The sequence below is a fragment of the Pteropus vampyrus genome, unplaced genomic scaffold (genome assembly GCF_000151845.1).
Source record: "Pteropus vampyrus isolate Shadow unplaced genomic scaffold, Pvam_2.0 Scaffold571, whole genome shotgun sequence".
In the NCBI taxonomy this organism is placed as follows: domain Eukaryota; kingdom Metazoa; phylum Chordata; class Mammalia; order Chiroptera; family Pteropodidae; genus Pteropus; species Pteropus vampyrus.
The window spans coordinates 77171-94140 of record NW_011889352.1 but is presented as its reverse complement, the minus strand read 5'-3'; the positions used below and the strand labels follow the sequence as shown (position 1 = coordinate 94140).

Below are 16970 nucleotides of genomic sequence, written 5' to 3'. Positions count from 1 at the left end.
GTAGTTCATTTGTTTTTGTATTGATGTGCTTAGTCCAATAGGGAAATCAATTTTATGGAAGAAATTTACAGCTAGAATCCTAAAATGCATATTTATTTTGTATTCCCAAGAGAATATTACATACAGTAAAACCCAAGTGCATTTTAACTTACAGAGCTCTGCTTCTCTTCTGGGTAATAGAATCTCATCATCATTTTTCCATTTTACTTTCTTGGTAAAGTTAAAAAGTCCTATGTGAACATCTGTATGTCTGAAACTACGTGAAACTTAGCCAAATATTTCCAGAAACTAACGTCATTGTTTTAAGGGAAAACTAACTAAGGAAGGAAAAAGGAAGGAGTGAGGTGTGGGTGGTATTGCTAATCCCCACCCTCTTTAAAGTCTAAGTGACACGTCATTCTTGAGGATGTGCTTTGCTGGGTATCAGTGCCGATTGTATTAACTGGGAAAACAGCGAAGAGTATTCCAAATAATTTTAAGATTTCCTTATTAAGCCTTATATGATTCATTTTTTATAAGTAGAGACTTCATTATGAAGTTCTATTATTGAATGTTAGTCTTATACAAACTATATATACATTGTGCAATTGTACTACTATTTTATTCACTTTTAAAAGCGTTTTAGAGTAAGGAAGACTCTAAGGTAACTTTTGAACAAATTCCAAATATTAACTTTTAATATAACGGTTTGTTTTACATTAATTAGTACCATATATAGTATAAATGTTTGAAAATATGAAGAGTATTAAAGATTATCTAATCTAGACCTTTTGTTTTACTGATGAAAACACTGAGGCCAGAATAAGAGATGGGCACAGAGCTATTATTTTCCAAGTCCCAGTCAAGTATGTTTTCTTTCTCCTAAGCCACAATGTTATACAGTTAATTTTAAAAAAATCGAATAACTTGTTCAAGAAAAACAATGTAGATTTTTTAATGTATTTTAAAAATTATATTGGATTATTTGCTATAGTGTATACACAGCTAAATGAATCCCTAATTTGAATATACTAATAAACTAAAAATTCATATTCTACTTGATTTATCTCACGTAGAGTAAACCTTTTGTAGTTTAGACTCTGAACATTAGAGAATGTAAAATATTGTCTATAATAAAAAAATAGATTTTAAAAGACTCCTATAGAAAAAAATACACATTTTAATGTACTAGATTTACACTGATTTTGTGATAATGGAATACGTTTTTTAGATTCTAATGGTTTCAGGTTTTTTTAAAATAGGTGGCTGTATATTGTTAAAATATTGTTGGGAATAATTACATTAGTCTTGTACTATGAACATTATAGGTTTATTACAATATGCTTTAAAATCCTTAGTAAAAATATTAAACTATATCTTGGTTCTTTTCATTTATTTTGTAAACTACATTTACATGTATCCCCTATTTAGCTTAGTAGGGTAATAAAAATTTTAGAACATTTTATTGTACCGGTATGCAAATGTGTTTACATAGGAATAAGTCTAGGTTTCCTTGAAGAGGGCAACAGAATTGAAAACTGAGGCCAACAAATAAATGAAAGTTTCTCTAAATCCATTGGATAATAGAGGCAGTGTTAAGGCTAACCATAGTGTTGAACTAAACAGAGGGATTACTCCTGGGTTTTGCATCAGTTGTTTTCTGCTGGGTGGCCTCACTTGTCAAAAAAAAAAAAAAAAGTTTAACAGGCAAACATTCACATAGCCACATTGAGAAAAGAAGTATGCTTAATTCCATCAAAGCTTTAAAAAAATCAATCATTAATTTATTCTATGATTGTTAGTCATTTGTGAAAAGCATCTGGCCTTTAAGTCATAGGAACCCAAAAACAAGTACAATGTGAACATTTGTGAAGAAGTTTCAAATTTGGTATAACATAAAAAAAGCTATTGTAACACGTGTATAGCTGTATCTCACTATATAACTGCATTTGTTTATTCATAATGCTTTAACTCCACCTTTTTTTTTTTTTTGAAGATGTTATTAATACAAATGTAATGTGCTTTAAAAATTAGAAAATTGTTAATTGGCCGCTTTAAAAAGTCCTGCTTTTTTACGTGTCTTTTCATGGTTATTTAGCAGAGTGATATTTTAGCAGCCTTGGCATTACAAGTCAGAAATGGTTTCTAATGAAGTCTAAATTCAAGATAGTAAATACGTTTTAAAAATGGTTTTAGGAGAGACATACCCTATTTTCCATATGGCTAAGTAATTGTTAAGATATTTGTTTTAAAGCTGGACTTAGACACTCCTGACTGCCCTCTAATTTGATATAGCTAGTCCAAATGATTTTATTCAAGAAACTTTGGTAGGAGAATGCAGCGAAGTAGATAAATAATTTTGCAGCTATCCTCATATTGCAAAATATAGAACTAATTCGGTCATTATTACTGTGGTAACAGTATTTTGAAAAAATAGCTTTAAAACTAGTAGTAGGACAGCTTAATGTTGGGATACAGTTAAATTAAGCCTTAAGTTAATCAAGCTTAATGTTCTAACAACATATAAATAGGCTCATACCATAACCACAAAATTATACACAGCATTTTTTTGTTTATTTTTTTTAAAGAATGTACTTTTAAATTGTAGAAGAAAGCCTAAGAAAAGCCTTAAGGGGTAAAAATTGAGCTTAAATTAGAAATAAAGAAAAGTTGCATCATTTTAATTATATGCTCTAATAGAATATGAATAGTTAATATGTAAAAACTGTAGCCCCATGACAACGTACTACTTAGTCTAGTGGTTTGTTTCTGTACAAAGGAAATAAAATGTGATATAACCAAATGCTCCTATGTCAGTATTCATATAGAAATTACCTATTCCCTTACTGTTAAACTTTGACCAGATTCCTCATATACTGTATTTCACTTACCACTGCTCTTTAGCTTTCCCTGGGCTTTTAATAATTACAAATTAAGAAAAACTATAAACACTTTTCATAAATAAGGTTTGATTTAAGCAAAATAATAACTAATGATAAAAAGTACCTTTTTTACAGTAGAAAAAATACTAATCCGTAGACATTTATCTTGATGCCATAAATTTATTAATATAACAAGATGAAAATATTTCTAAAATATATTGAAAGTAAATCTAAAAATTTATATGCCATATGTAAAATTCATCTGTAGACTTTGTTCAGCCTTCATTCATTTCAGAGGCACTGATGTCCAAAGTCTGGTAGGATACTAGAGATGAGAGGAAAATCACTTAAAACCGCTTGTGAAATATAATGTTTGAAATGGTTCTTTGAGAATGTGCAGATTATGGCTTGCATAGGGACTCCTTCCAGCTCTCTGGGAAAATGAGCTGTTGACATTCTTTTGGGTCATCATCCAAGATAGGAGGGCAACCACAAGGATTTAGCAGATAAATTCATCCCCAAAGACCTTTATCCATTTCATTGCTACTTGGAAACATTCATGTTGAATAGTAGCATTAATGTAGCCCATTTAGCTCTTCAAAGTGAGCCTTATGTTTAAAAAAAAAGAAAGAAAAGAAAAAGATGACGATGAAGAAAATCAAATGACTAGGGTAATAACTTATTTAAGTCTTCTAAGAGGTATTCTTTATTTACATAATTCTAAAGCACAAACCCTTTTTTTTCTCTATACTATTTTCAAAAATAGAATTGAGATCTATTATAATGAGCAATGAGCTTTTGGATTTTAACTAACTGAATCAGCGCTGCATATTGCTTGTTAGTCATTTATGACAAAGAGCAGAAAATAAATTAATGTTTTAATGTTGTGTTCTGAAATGAATGGCAACATTTTTAAAAGATTGAAAATTATGTCATTTACGTTCTGTTTCTGACTCTTTTTGGACTTTATGATTTAGGCAAAAGAGAAAAACAAAGCTGCAGTAAATGCATTGAGGATATACACTAAGATTCACACACATGTACTTTCTTAAAATGGTGAAAAAAAAAAACTTTTTGACTCAAACTGGAATGATACTATATAGGGCTGAATGTGCAGGAAAGGTTCCCACAATGCATTGTGCAAACCTAGGGCTAACAAATACCCTGCTGCTTTGAAAACCCCCCCTCCCCAAAGACAAAAGCACAATGAAATAGAAAGCTTACCACCGGTAGCTTTCAAAACGACAAACTAGGCAAACTATACATCTCCACCACTCCAATTTTGTCAGAATGCTAATGAGCTTGCTCTGATCTTTACTCGGCTTCCCGTGTTTTCTACATCTTCAAGGACCACATGGCGCTAGCAAAATAAAGACAACTAAATGAGAATTTCGAATGCTTTTTGTGTTAGGACCTGGTGCTTTTCAGTGGACGCACTCGTTGAATATTCTCAACTTAAAAGAGTACAACAGGGGGTTGGGTATGAACTTTTTAACAGGAGGAAATTTGTACAAAAGTAAATTAGTGAGATGAGGAAAATATGAGAAAAATTTCTGATTAATTTCCACTCCATAATATCAATGACACCTTCAGCCCCACTCATACTCTTCTAACAAGAGATGCTGATAAAAGATGAATGATTCTGTGTTGTTCACAGTGAATGTTTAGTGGTTTTTTAATAGCAGCATTCTACATAAAAGGCACCAGGAAGTACTCTGCATTAGCAGTTGAGATCACTAGTTAATAGGATGATGTCTTTCAGCTTTTGTCACAAGATTATTAGAAAGGATGGGTTTCTGTTCTCATCGTTGCATAGTTTGGAGTGCCTGTTGAGTACAAGTGCTAAAATACAGGTTTCTCAGTATTGTTTCACATGTAAAGCAAAAAGCCTTTTAATGCAACACCTTTTTCTCTTTTTATCAGGTGATTTTGTTATTGATCTCTAATCTGCCCCTTTAGTTGTATTAAATGCTTGAAGTGTTCTGCTTTTTCACTGTAGCCTTGATGCTAGCTATTTGTGTCTATAAATTCATTAACATTAAAACAGCGTCTGTACAAACTATTCGATTCTATGATTTAGAAAATGACATTATGTAGTTTTTATGATTTAAGGTATAGATAAAGTTAAGATTGCCTGAGTACTTTAAAAATATGTTCTTTGATTTAAAAAAAAATTTTCGTGAAATATATATTTGTAAGGAACATTTTTCACTACCTCTATTTTCTCTAACAATCACTATATACTTACAAACTAAGAGATTAGGAGTAGTCAACTCCATCTCTCACTATACCCATATCTAGAAGTGGAAAATGAAAACTCAATCTGGGAACATTTTTATATGTAAATATATCTGAACTTAGAGTTAAACTGATTCTGTACAACTAATAAATAACCAGAAAAGCAAGGAAGTTTGATACAGTAACACTTTTCAGGTTTTGTGTGGAGAAAAATTTTAGTAATGTTTCTCACACTTAACTCATATATTTCTGATGTTTTTATTTACTATTCTTTAAATTTCTTATTCTGAAAATTATATTTCTGTACATTGAACTTTGTTCACATAGCTTAAGATATTGCCTCTTAAGATGTTGTAATTTATTCATATTTCTAATAAAATGAAGGGGGGGACCCCATAGTAATAAGAATAACATGGACAACCATAGTTAATAAAGTTGGCAAAAAATAGAAACTATATTCTAAATATAACAGGTTTTTTAAAATTATTTGGTTATTCTGTATTCTCTATCATTTAGTATGATATCTCTATGCTTCTTACAAGTATGAATGGGAATTAGTATTCATGTAATAAAATGTCTCCATTTTGTAGAGTTTCTTTCTTTAATAGACATATGTCTATTTTCATACAAATTACAATAAGAGGCCATATCATTGAAAAATATACATTAAACTAATTGAGCTATCTATTTTGGCATTTTAGTTGCAAAACTAAAGAAAATTAAAAGCTATATTTTTCATTAATGAAAATTTTTTCTAACATCACATGACATACTATCATAAAATAGAAAATAGAAGTTTGTAGCTTATTAAAGTAGAATGTTTCCATTTGATCTTTATTGCCATAAAATACAAAATGGACGGACTCTAATATTGTCTCTGCAAAGTCACTTTTCGTAAATAGAAACAAAATAAGTAAGGGAGTTTGGTGCTATAAAGTAAAAGAAATGACCTTTAAGATTCTATAATAATGTTATAATGCTTAACCTATTGTTCCCCCACTAAAGTAATTACTACTGACAATTCATAGGGCATTGAATCTGTGCCCTAATAAAGAAACTAGTAAAAAAAAAATGTCTGAAAATTTTCTACAAAGTGAGTGTTTAACACAATTTCTAGAGGCAATGAGCCACATCCTTTGATATACTGTAAGAGTTGATAGAATCCTTTCTGGAATTAAGATGCTAGCATACTTTTGGTAAATGTGTTATAAGTCTGTTTTGTGCGCCTATTTTCAGCCTTGTCAAGATTTTAGTTACTTTATTGTCACCTAACTCGAAGAACGCAAAATAATATGAAATCATTTTCTAATTGCAAGAAGTGATACAACTTTATACAATTATATCCAAATCCAATATTCAGAAAAATAAAAGCATAAAAGAACATGTCAAACAATTGATTCTGTCACATCCTTGTTTAGCAGAATCATAGCCAGGTGGAAGAAGTAGTAAGCCAAGGCCCAGCTCTCCAAGATATCCATGTGAACTTTCTCTCCGGTGCTCCTGTCTGTTACGCACAGAAGCCCGTCTGTCTTCTTTTGCTGTTAGTATAATTACAGGAGCGGCTTTTCTTCAATACTTAATCTTCCATATACCTTCATCTGAAAACATGGGTTCAGCCCTTCCAGCAGTGAGTTGGGACCCTGACTGGGAGAATGATACTCAGAATCCCATTCTAGTGTTTGCTATGTACATTCCTGCTTATTAGTTCAGCTTCATAGCGTAAGTCTAAGTTTCCACTTTAATAGAATGAGGATACTATGGCTTTAAAAATAAAATTGGGGGGGAAATAACCTAATTGCAATTCCCATAAAGAATGAAATTCATTTAATCTTTTATGTCTTGTGAAAGTCATTCAACAAATATTTTTGAATCCTAAGGCACTATACACTGATAATAGAAACTTAACCCTGATTAGTGAATATAATTAGTTCAAATTTAGTCACACTGAGTCAAAATTGATATGGTATTGCAGTAAGAGAATTGTGAGAATTAGAAACCTTATCACAAGCATTTGCACAGTGCCTAGTTCATATACTGAGATCAGTAAACGTTAGCTAATATTATATGATCTCTTTAATACTTAAATTTGTCAAGATCTCTTTTAAAATAAAAAATGCCAAAAGATGAAAAACACTAATATGTTAGGAATATTACCTATCACCATCAAGCATTAAATAAAATGTTTATAATTAACTTTTGCATATTTATACATTTTATTATGTGTATATATGTGTGTGTGTGTGTGTGTGTGTGTGTGTGTGTGTGTGTGTGTGTGTGTGTGTGTGTATACACTAGAACAGGCCTTTGGTTATTGAAAGCAATCAATAATGAATAGAAATAGTATAAAGAAAACAGTAAAGTTTTTTACACCTTCAATTTTAAAAATTGGTAACATCGCCTACAGCCCTGCCACCTTGAACAAGCCTGATTCCATCTGATCTTGGAAGCTAAGCAGGGTCGGGCTTGGTGTTAGTACTTGGATGGGAGATCACCTAGGAAGACCAGGTGCTGTAGGCGTAAAAAAAAATAAGGGATTGTAAGCTGACAAGGTCCTTGCAATCTGTGAGGTCAACCAAGGGTTGCCTCGACTAAAACAAAAAAATATATATATGGTAATATGCTTAAATTCTTTTTATTTTTATAGTCTTTTCCTTCTGTAGTTACAAGGAAAATTAAAATTATTGTCATACTTTCAGAATCTTTGCTCTCAAAATTTGTTCAGCTAATTCAAACATTTTAATATCCATTTCTATCTGCAGTTCATTATTTGAATTATTTAAAGAGTAAAAGTATATAAATTATATTTAGAAGTAGTAGAACTCAACTGTTATTGAATCATTCTAGTTGTGCAATAGGTATTGGATCATAGGATTTTTTGAAAGGAATCTCTCTGATTCAGAATGTACAGAACTTCCTCATGTTCTCATTTCTAAAATTTGTTTCTTCTCTCCTTGGCACTCACTGTATGTCCCAACTTTTTACTGTACAGTCTTTAAGTATATAGGTGACTTTTTCATCTACTGACTCATGTTTGTTCATTTATACAGGAGAACAAACGTATGTAATTTTTACCAGTGATGTTTAGAAAGTATTTTCTTCTACTAGAAATTTTGAATAGGAAATATAAAATATAATTTTTGAACCTAATTAATTATCACATCACCAGAATTTTCAGTTTGGAACATGTCTATTGCCTAAAGTGAGGTACATCCTTATTCTAGACTGCAATAAAATTTTTTGACACTTAAAGAGTAGAAATTCCAGGAAAATGTGTTTTTCTCAGCAACTATCTATGAAACAAAATTTAGGCATTTGAACTGATTTGGCAGCAACATGTTTTTCTTCTGAATGTGAAATTAAATTTGTGTAATGTCATGCCAATGCTAAAATAACATCTTATACATGGAATATCACCCTTTCTTTTAAAAAATCTTAGTGACTTATTTGTGAAGGGGCTAAGACAGTGGTTCTCAAACTTTTATCTGCATAAAAAATATCTGAGTTTATTAAAAATATGGATACCTAGGCCTTTCCCAAAATATTCTGATCCAGTGGATCTGGGGTGAGGCTCACATTTTAGGCAATTCTAATAGAAGTGATCCATAGACCACATTTTGAGAAACGAGGAGCTAAGATATGCTAACCTCACAGTGTTACAAGTGCTAAGGGAAGTAGTACAGCATAGAGATTTAAGAGCATAGACTTAAAAATCAGCAAGATCCCAGCCAGAATCTGGGTGGTCTAATTTTTCTTGTTTTTAAAGGCTGATAAAATTTATTTTAGAATGTTATTGAGAATCTAAAATATATTGATACAGATATGAATAAAATTTATGAGTACTTAGCACTGAGCCTGGCAGAGAGTTAACACATTATAAAAATAGTTGCTGCTATCAGTCATAGTAGTAATTTTATTATTTAGTATTGTTTTTACCTTTATTTGAAAATGTTCCTTACCTTCTAAATAATAATACACATCTCACATTCTGTCATAACTTCTCTCTTCCCTCAACATAAACACACATGCACACGCACACACACTCACGCATGTTCTCTCTCCCAAGAAATGACTGAAGAACTAGTTTGGCAATTTGGCATAAGACTGGAAAGTTGTTGGGTTTTGGTTTTGGGTTTTTTGTTAAACCCTTGGCTTATATATAAAAAGTAACTGATAGTTGTGTGAACATTTTCACAACTAAATAACTAGGAGAAAGCCTTAGAAATTTGGCTAGCTCCTCAATCTACATAAGTTTCATTGAATTGACATACTAATTTTGTGAGGCACATACAGAAATAACTTAAGCATTGTATTTTGAGAAATTTATTTTAGGATACCCATGTAGGAACCAATTCTTCAAATGCATTTTCTCCTCTTTGGTTTCATCCTGACACTATCTCAAGAAACTTAACAAGATTTTATTTTTCTTTTCTAAAAAATGACATCAGAGATGTCTAAGCATGTGTAAATTGCCTCCTGAGTCCAGAGTCAAAATCAAGGGAGTTCATGAAAGGATTCAAGCTATGCTCCACCTTTCTCCCAGTTTCTACAAATGGAAACACTTTCCATAAAAAGTACAGATGTTAATGTAGGGAGACAACTGGATACATACTGACTCTTACTAGGTCCCTTTATTTTTGAGATAGAACTGTCCAATTGAACAGCTGTGAACCTTCTTTTTATTGTACCGGCTTACAAAGTTCTGCTTTCAAATCATTGTTCATTCCATTGTAGAAACATTACCAGTTTTTCTTCTAGTGGATTGCAAATTATTATGTCTTTCTTTTAGCTACCAGTTGTTTGTAACATTTTGCATAGGCCTCTAGGTGCATTGCATAAGAAAACTAAACATATATAGATATTGCATCTATATCTATATATGTTAGAAGTGACACATGTCTTATGCAATGCACTTCTAACCTGGAATGTGAAAAGCATTCATCTTTATCTATATATGTTAGAAGTGACACATGTCTTATGCAGTGCACTTCTAACCTGGATGAAAAGCATTCATCCATTCAGAGCTATTTCCTCAGGAAAAGTTTACAATAGAATTTAAGGAAAAACTGTTGAGCCGATACCTGTTTTTTAAAATTAAATTAGATATTTAGATATTTTTAAATGTATTGTATTACTGATTAATTTTTAATGTTTATTTCTGGGTAGTTTTTTTGGTAAAGTTTGTTTGTTTTAATGGGCAATTTGGATGAATGTTGTATAGAGAGGAAGGTTAATCAAAATTGTGCAATTATTTTTACAGCTGAAAGAATAAAGTGTGGTACAGATACATATATATAAACAGTTATTTCCTGAGGGAGTATAGTGGACTTTAGCATCAAAATAAAAATATATGAATTAGTTTTCTTTGTTTTTATACTGGTGACATTGAGTGAGAGTTGATATGTAAATTCACTGTACACAGAGTTATGAACATCCAACATATGAGTCCTTTTCTTTTACTGAGTGGTTATATACTTTACCCACCCCAAAGCCACCAACCCCACTCCCCCAATGCCAGTCCACTCTGAATTAATAGCACCACTTGGTGGCCAAAGCTAGGAATTGTATAGAGTACCAGCATTTCTTCCCCAGCAGCAAGCATATTTTCTCTCGCTAGACACTATTGCACTGGAATTTGACAGACTTGGCCAGAGTTATATCTGTTATGCTTTTGAAGGATCTAGCTATATAAAGAAAGTTAAAAAATATAAGTCAAGGAAAATACTTGGGCTGATATAACATTTTTTAAAATTTAAAATAGAAATTTTGTATTCCAGGTATAACTAACTTTCATAGAAATTATTAAAGTAGTCATAAATATTTTAATTTCTCATAAGAATAAAATTAGAGGAAGCCAAAATTTAAAACTTTAAATACCATATGTCTTGACTCATGCTTATTTTGAATCTCAGTAAAAGATTAAATAAAATTATACTGAATGTTGCAAAATTGTCAGATTAGTCTATTTTAAATAGACTAGGTAGCTATTTTACTAAATTCCGAAATATCTAATATTAATAGGAATATTGTGAGGACTAAACAGACTTGGAGTTGACCATGACTTTGGATGGGAATGTAAGTTAAGTGTTTTAAATGTGATTGCTCTAACCCTTTTTAAGTGAGCTGTAACCTTAAAGAGAGAGGACATACAGCACAACAGAAAGATATAGCTAACTGCTGGCCAATAAGATTTATGCCAGAACTGAGAAGGACTCTTGGAGTAGCATGATGTCGTTCAGTCTAAGGAGTATCTAAAAATTTATATCACGATAAAAGGGAATTGAACATATCCTAGGGATTAAGTTGAGGAGAAATCTGAAAATAACTTTATCTTGAGAATTCTAGAGGTTCTGGGAGTCACACATTAGATTTTTATTTTTTCTGAATTTCTGACTGAAGTCACTGTTAGGAAGAGAACCTGTGGAACAGACTTAATAGAACATGTGTAACTTTGAGAAGGGGAATGTCTCATAGAGAGTTTGCATTTGAGTAGCTCCTTTAAGAAAGCAGAATAGGTAATGGGTCATTGATGGGCTTCTATATTTGAAAGGAATGAAAAAGTTGAAATGATGGTAGGATGCATTTTATCTGATTGGTCCAATAAAATAAATACATAAAGACATTAGAAATGTCATGCTCAATAGAACTAACATCTTAAGACTAGCACCAGGTTGCCCAACGTGTTTACTTCTGTGGGTGGGGCTTTCCGGTGTTTGCAGAGGCCACCAAAAACCTGTGAGACTCTGCCAGGAAGAATCACCATGCTTTGCTCCATCAGTAATCCTAGGAATCAGATGGGAAATCCTGAAGCTTGAATAAAGAATGTGGCTCCCGACTCTGTGTATGTGGGGTGGGGGGGTGGGGGTGAATTATATATGTATGTAGGGATGTGGGAGGGGAGAGGAAGGGAGAGAATGAGAATATAACAATAACAACCACAATTATACTACTTATATAGTCTTTATTATAGGAAACCAAGCTTTATTCTAAGTGCTTTATATACTAACTCACTTAATCTTTTAAAAACCTTATGAAGTAGTACTATTATCTCTGTTTTACAAATGAAGAAACTGAGGCATAGGAAGGTGCAGTAATTTACCCAAGTTCCCATAGCTCTTAAAGAGCAGAGATGGAACTTGAATGCACCCTGATGATCTAGTGCTAGGCAGAACGTTCTTGTTTGGCCATTTTCATTGAAGGATGTCTCAAATGCTCAAATGGAGTCAGAATTGTTTATAGTTGCCCAAGAAATAAAAACATCTATTTTTGGAATCTCCTTTCTGGAAGACATCATACACCAAACTATAATTCAAGGATCTTAGAGACACATCTGCATAGGAAGAAAGGCTGACTCCCTTTGACATCCCTTGAAGTACTGCTCTGAGATCAGTAAGTCCCATTGGCCTACATGGGACAAGTCAACAAAATCCTTTCTCCTAATGAATGAACCAAGTGAACAGAATGGTTGGTTGGGTGAGTGGGTGGGTGGTTTAATTATCAGAGGTTTGAAGATTTGATTTTAGTTTTTTTTTTTTTTTTTTTCTGTTTTGCTATCAGAACCACTCTGAAGGCTTTGTCAAGGTTGGCTTGAATTCTAAATAAAGGGCCCTTTTTGATAAGACTGGTTACCTATGAGTGTCAAGTAGGGTGGCTAAGAGTGGTGGTTCACAAGACAGATTGCTTGAATTAACTAACTACTAACTAGCTCTATTACTTTATATAACTTCATTCAGTATTTGATGCCATCATCATCATCATCCCCAGCCTATGAGAATGTTACTGGTTGTTAGTGATCTGATAAGGGAGAGATATATGATATATGACAAAGAGTGGCGTCTTTGAAACACTGTTATTCCCAAGGCTTCAGAAAACAGCACTGTGGGCATAAGTCCATCATGAATATCTCTTGTGTATCTTGGTGAAGAGAATAGTTCACTGAGAAGGTTGAGGGGCATTGGATGAGGTAGTATAGTACTGAAACTCACACTAGTCACCTGGCCTGGTCTTGAAAAACAGCATTCATTGCATTTGACTCAGAGTGTTGTGTAGTTGTTAAAGCCCTGTGCAGGCTAGAAGGCAGCTGCAGATGGTTGTACAGTGTCCTACTTTCATTAGGTTTCTGTGTTTTGAGAATGAATGTGGCTGTGGGCTAGAAGGGGCTAGGCAAAATTCCCTTTATCTCTCCCTCACCAAATAAAGATACTTAAGAAGGTACATAAGGAAGGATATATTCCAGCGTTACCTGGTTATCTGAACCCAAGCATGATCAAAGAAGGTACAGAGTAGAAGAGGTAGTTACTTTGCGGTAGCACATTGGTGGTTAGGGGTTGCATTCATCCCTTATTGGAAACTGGAGGCTCTAGGGACACCCTGGGTATTATTTTTTTAAGGACATTTAAAGACTTTAAGGAACACAAGAGGAGGTTACCTAAAAAAGTACCTGACTGACAACATAAAACCTCTTTGGAGAAACTTAGAAAGAAGCCTGGTTGGAGCACATATCTACCTGGTTTGTCCTTCTATATTTTAAAAATTATATATAATTTTCCGCACTCAACAGAATCTAATCTCCTTCTCACCTGGCATTTAGTAAATCAGCTATTTCATCTATATTGCCAATTACATAAGTTGATTTTAAAGATGCTTTGCTTTTAACATCAAAATCTCTTGATAACTAGTAAATTAGCCCATAATTTTCTTTAAAATTTACCTTTTTAATTTTGTTATATTAAGCAGTATTCCATAATCTACTTTGTTCTTAAATCTCTAAAACTCACTTCAAGTAACTAGACTGTCATTACGTGGAGCACAGCCACACTGTTGTGTCACTATGGCTGTGGATATCTTTCATATGCACTAGTGACACTGATGACCTATTAGGACATTCACTTTGTTTTTCCAGCTGCAGAAATGAGTTTATACTGATTCACCCACATTTTCACCTATCCCGCTTATGACCAATGACTTACTAACTATAGACTTTGTTATGACTAGCAGAGTTTTAAAATATAATTTGTGTCCAAGAAGCTGTGTAGAGTTTACCCTTTCTCCAGCCACCCTTGACTATGTGTCTATCTCCACACTAGACTATAAACTCTTTTGAGAGAAGGGACCACATCTTTGTATCTCCAGTCCCTGGCTCACCAAGTGCCATCATCATCCTCTTCATTATCATCATTCATAGCTAGCATTTTTAGTCTTTAGACTTTACATGGATTTTCTAATTTAATTCCTCTAGCAATCATATAAGATAAATAATATGATTACTTTTATAAGAATGGAGAAATTGAGGTTTAGAGAGGTTAGTTAGTCTAAGATTAAGGGGCTCAGTCCATTTTTTTTTTTCAACCAAACTGGAAAAAAAGCCATTTGGATGCAGATTCAGTGTTCATCTTATTTGCGTCATATTCAAAACGACAGATCTAACCAGCTATAGAAACTATAGATAATACAGGTAGTCCTTAATTACAAGAGGTCTTCATTCTAAAGTTCATGTATGAGTCAAGTGCTTTTCCATAAAATACTTAAATTATGGATTGGGTCTCAGACCACCCTATAAAAAACTATGTGCCAAATTACTTTTAAAAAAATGAACCCCCTATTCTCTCAGTATGATACCCCCAGAAATTCTGATCTACTTGAATAAAAAGAAGTTTAGAAATATCTCTTATAATATTTCTTAGGCATATATATATTTAAAATCATATCTTAAAATATGTTAATCTAGTAATATTGCTTTTCTCCAATCTCACTTTTCAAGAAATAATTTTATTCAGTTCTTCATGGTCCTCTTCAATATTAATGTGTCTGTTACTTCTAGAGCTACTCTTTAAGTTGCTTTTGTGACATGACTGTGAGGAGGCTCTAGGACAGGGAAGGGATAGAGAGGAGTCTGCCAGGTGCAGTCCAAACAAAAGGGGCTTCAAGAGAGAGGAGAACTGGCTGGGGAAGCTCTCCGTCTGTGAGCGTGGCTCACAATTCACATTTTCCCCTGATTGGGGGATGCCTAATTGATTTTCCAAGTAGATCACAGTCTATTTGGTTGAATGATATCTAAAAAGTGACTCACTATGTTTTATTCCATTTTACAAAATATGTTAAATGTACCTTAAAAATAGATATTTCAGAGTTCTGTTCTGAGTGTTTTACCTTTAGCCAAGTGCCTGTTTAAACAGTAGATAGGCAAGATAATTACAAGTTACCTTAAATGTGGGTCATATTAATACCTTTAAAGGCTCTTAGCACTGAAAAAGATGGTTGCAACCCATCCCATATGTAATCTTTTAAAAATACTAAACTGTAAATAAATATAATGAATTTCATCAGTTATCATTTTCCCAAGATGACCACTTCCATGCTTTTAAATTTATTTTTATTTTCTTGTTATCTTAAGTTTGTGCTTAGTTTTTTGCTTTTGTAGAAATCTAGCACTGACTTTTGGCATAAAAAGGCTATTCAGACTCTATTAATGGGTTGGTACAAAAAGACTGCTGTTACATTCCAACCTTGAGAAATAGTTTCTTCTTATGTATACGTTTGTGGAGGAAGAACCTCGGTGAAGTTGTCTGTACCTTCTCCTGTAAGAAGTACATGCATAGAAGTCTGTCAAAAGTTATCTGTAGAGAGATGTTGCCCGGAATCTCTCCCTACTTTCTGTTTTACCAAATGGGTAAATAAAAGGTGTATTTATTTTGAGAAAGTGTGTTTTTATTTTACTTCAACAAAGGAGACAGGATTTTCTCCAAAGTTTGTATTCTTAATACTGTAACAAATATATCATGCTGAGCAAATAGTTTTAAGACAATTGCTGCTGAAAACATCAATAAAGATTATGAGCTTCTTCATATGTTGATTGGTATTTGAGGATATTTTTGGAGTAGAAACATTTATTAGCTATTGGCTTATATAGTAAAATTTGTTTTCATAATAAAGCTCTCTTACCTAAGTTTAAAATATTTCCTGAAACTGAGCTCTGGAGTCCTGTGCAGTAATGTTGGCTTTGGAGTTCATGTGTCCACAACCTAACATAACTGTAATAAATTCATCTTTTTCATATGTTAAATAAATCTACCAGATTTTCTTCCTTTGTCATTAAAATGTTTTTCTAGTACCAGTTAGTTGGGCATGTTCATGTGTCTCTCTCGTACTATATTGTCTTTCAAAAGTCTTTATATTCATGTAATCATTCCATCAAGACAATTTGTAATGGCAACTTTTTGTTTTTATGTTTGATTCGGCTTTGCTATGTTGTGTCCTTTAAGGGCCATATGTGATCACTAGTCTGCCATCTCCACTATGAAGCTATGGCAAGATTTCAGCATTTTTTAATGTCTTTATGGTAGAAAATCTTGAATTTGTTTATATGTACAACAGTCTACACTTTGTGTTTTCATTCTTTCCCACCGAATTCATCTTCTGTTCAACTGAAATTGTGTTGTTCCTTATTTTGCATTTGTATAAGAATTCACTGTCTAAAAATATAACTTTCTAAATAGATAACCTTATGGAGAAAAATTAATTAGAAAGGTTAATTAGGAGGCAGTTCTTTAAATTGTGATTCAAAATTTCAGTATTTTGACATCACTGTTCTTTTATTCATTTAAAAATTTACATTGAAAACACTGCTTCTACGTCTACGGCCATGCCACCCTGAACAAGCCCAATCCCATCTGATCTCGGAAGCTAAGCAGGGTCAGGCCTGGTGTTAGTACTTGGATGAGAGACCACCTAGGAAGACCAGGTGCTATAGGTGTAAAAAATAAAAATAAAAAAATAAGAGATTGTTAAGCTGACAAGGTCCTTGCAATCTGTGAGGTCAACCAAGGGTTGCCTTGCCTTAAAAAAAAAAAAAAAAGAAAATGCTGCTTCTGAAAA

The 16970-nt window shown here is 32.8% G+C and overlaps 1 protein-coding gene and 2 pseudogenes across 10 annotated transcripts in view; all 3 read left to right on the top strand.

The window, feature by feature from the left end:
* The window catches only part of EHBP1 (EH domain binding protein 1), a 322192-nt gene that overhangs the window by 292001 nt on the left and 13221 nt on the right, over positions 1-16970 (top strand). The gene's annotated exons all lie outside the window — the stretch shown is intronic.
* LOC111733507 lies at positions 7496-7616 on the top strand (annotated as a pseudogene).
* Positions 16728-16848, top strand: LOC111733511 (annotated as a pseudogene).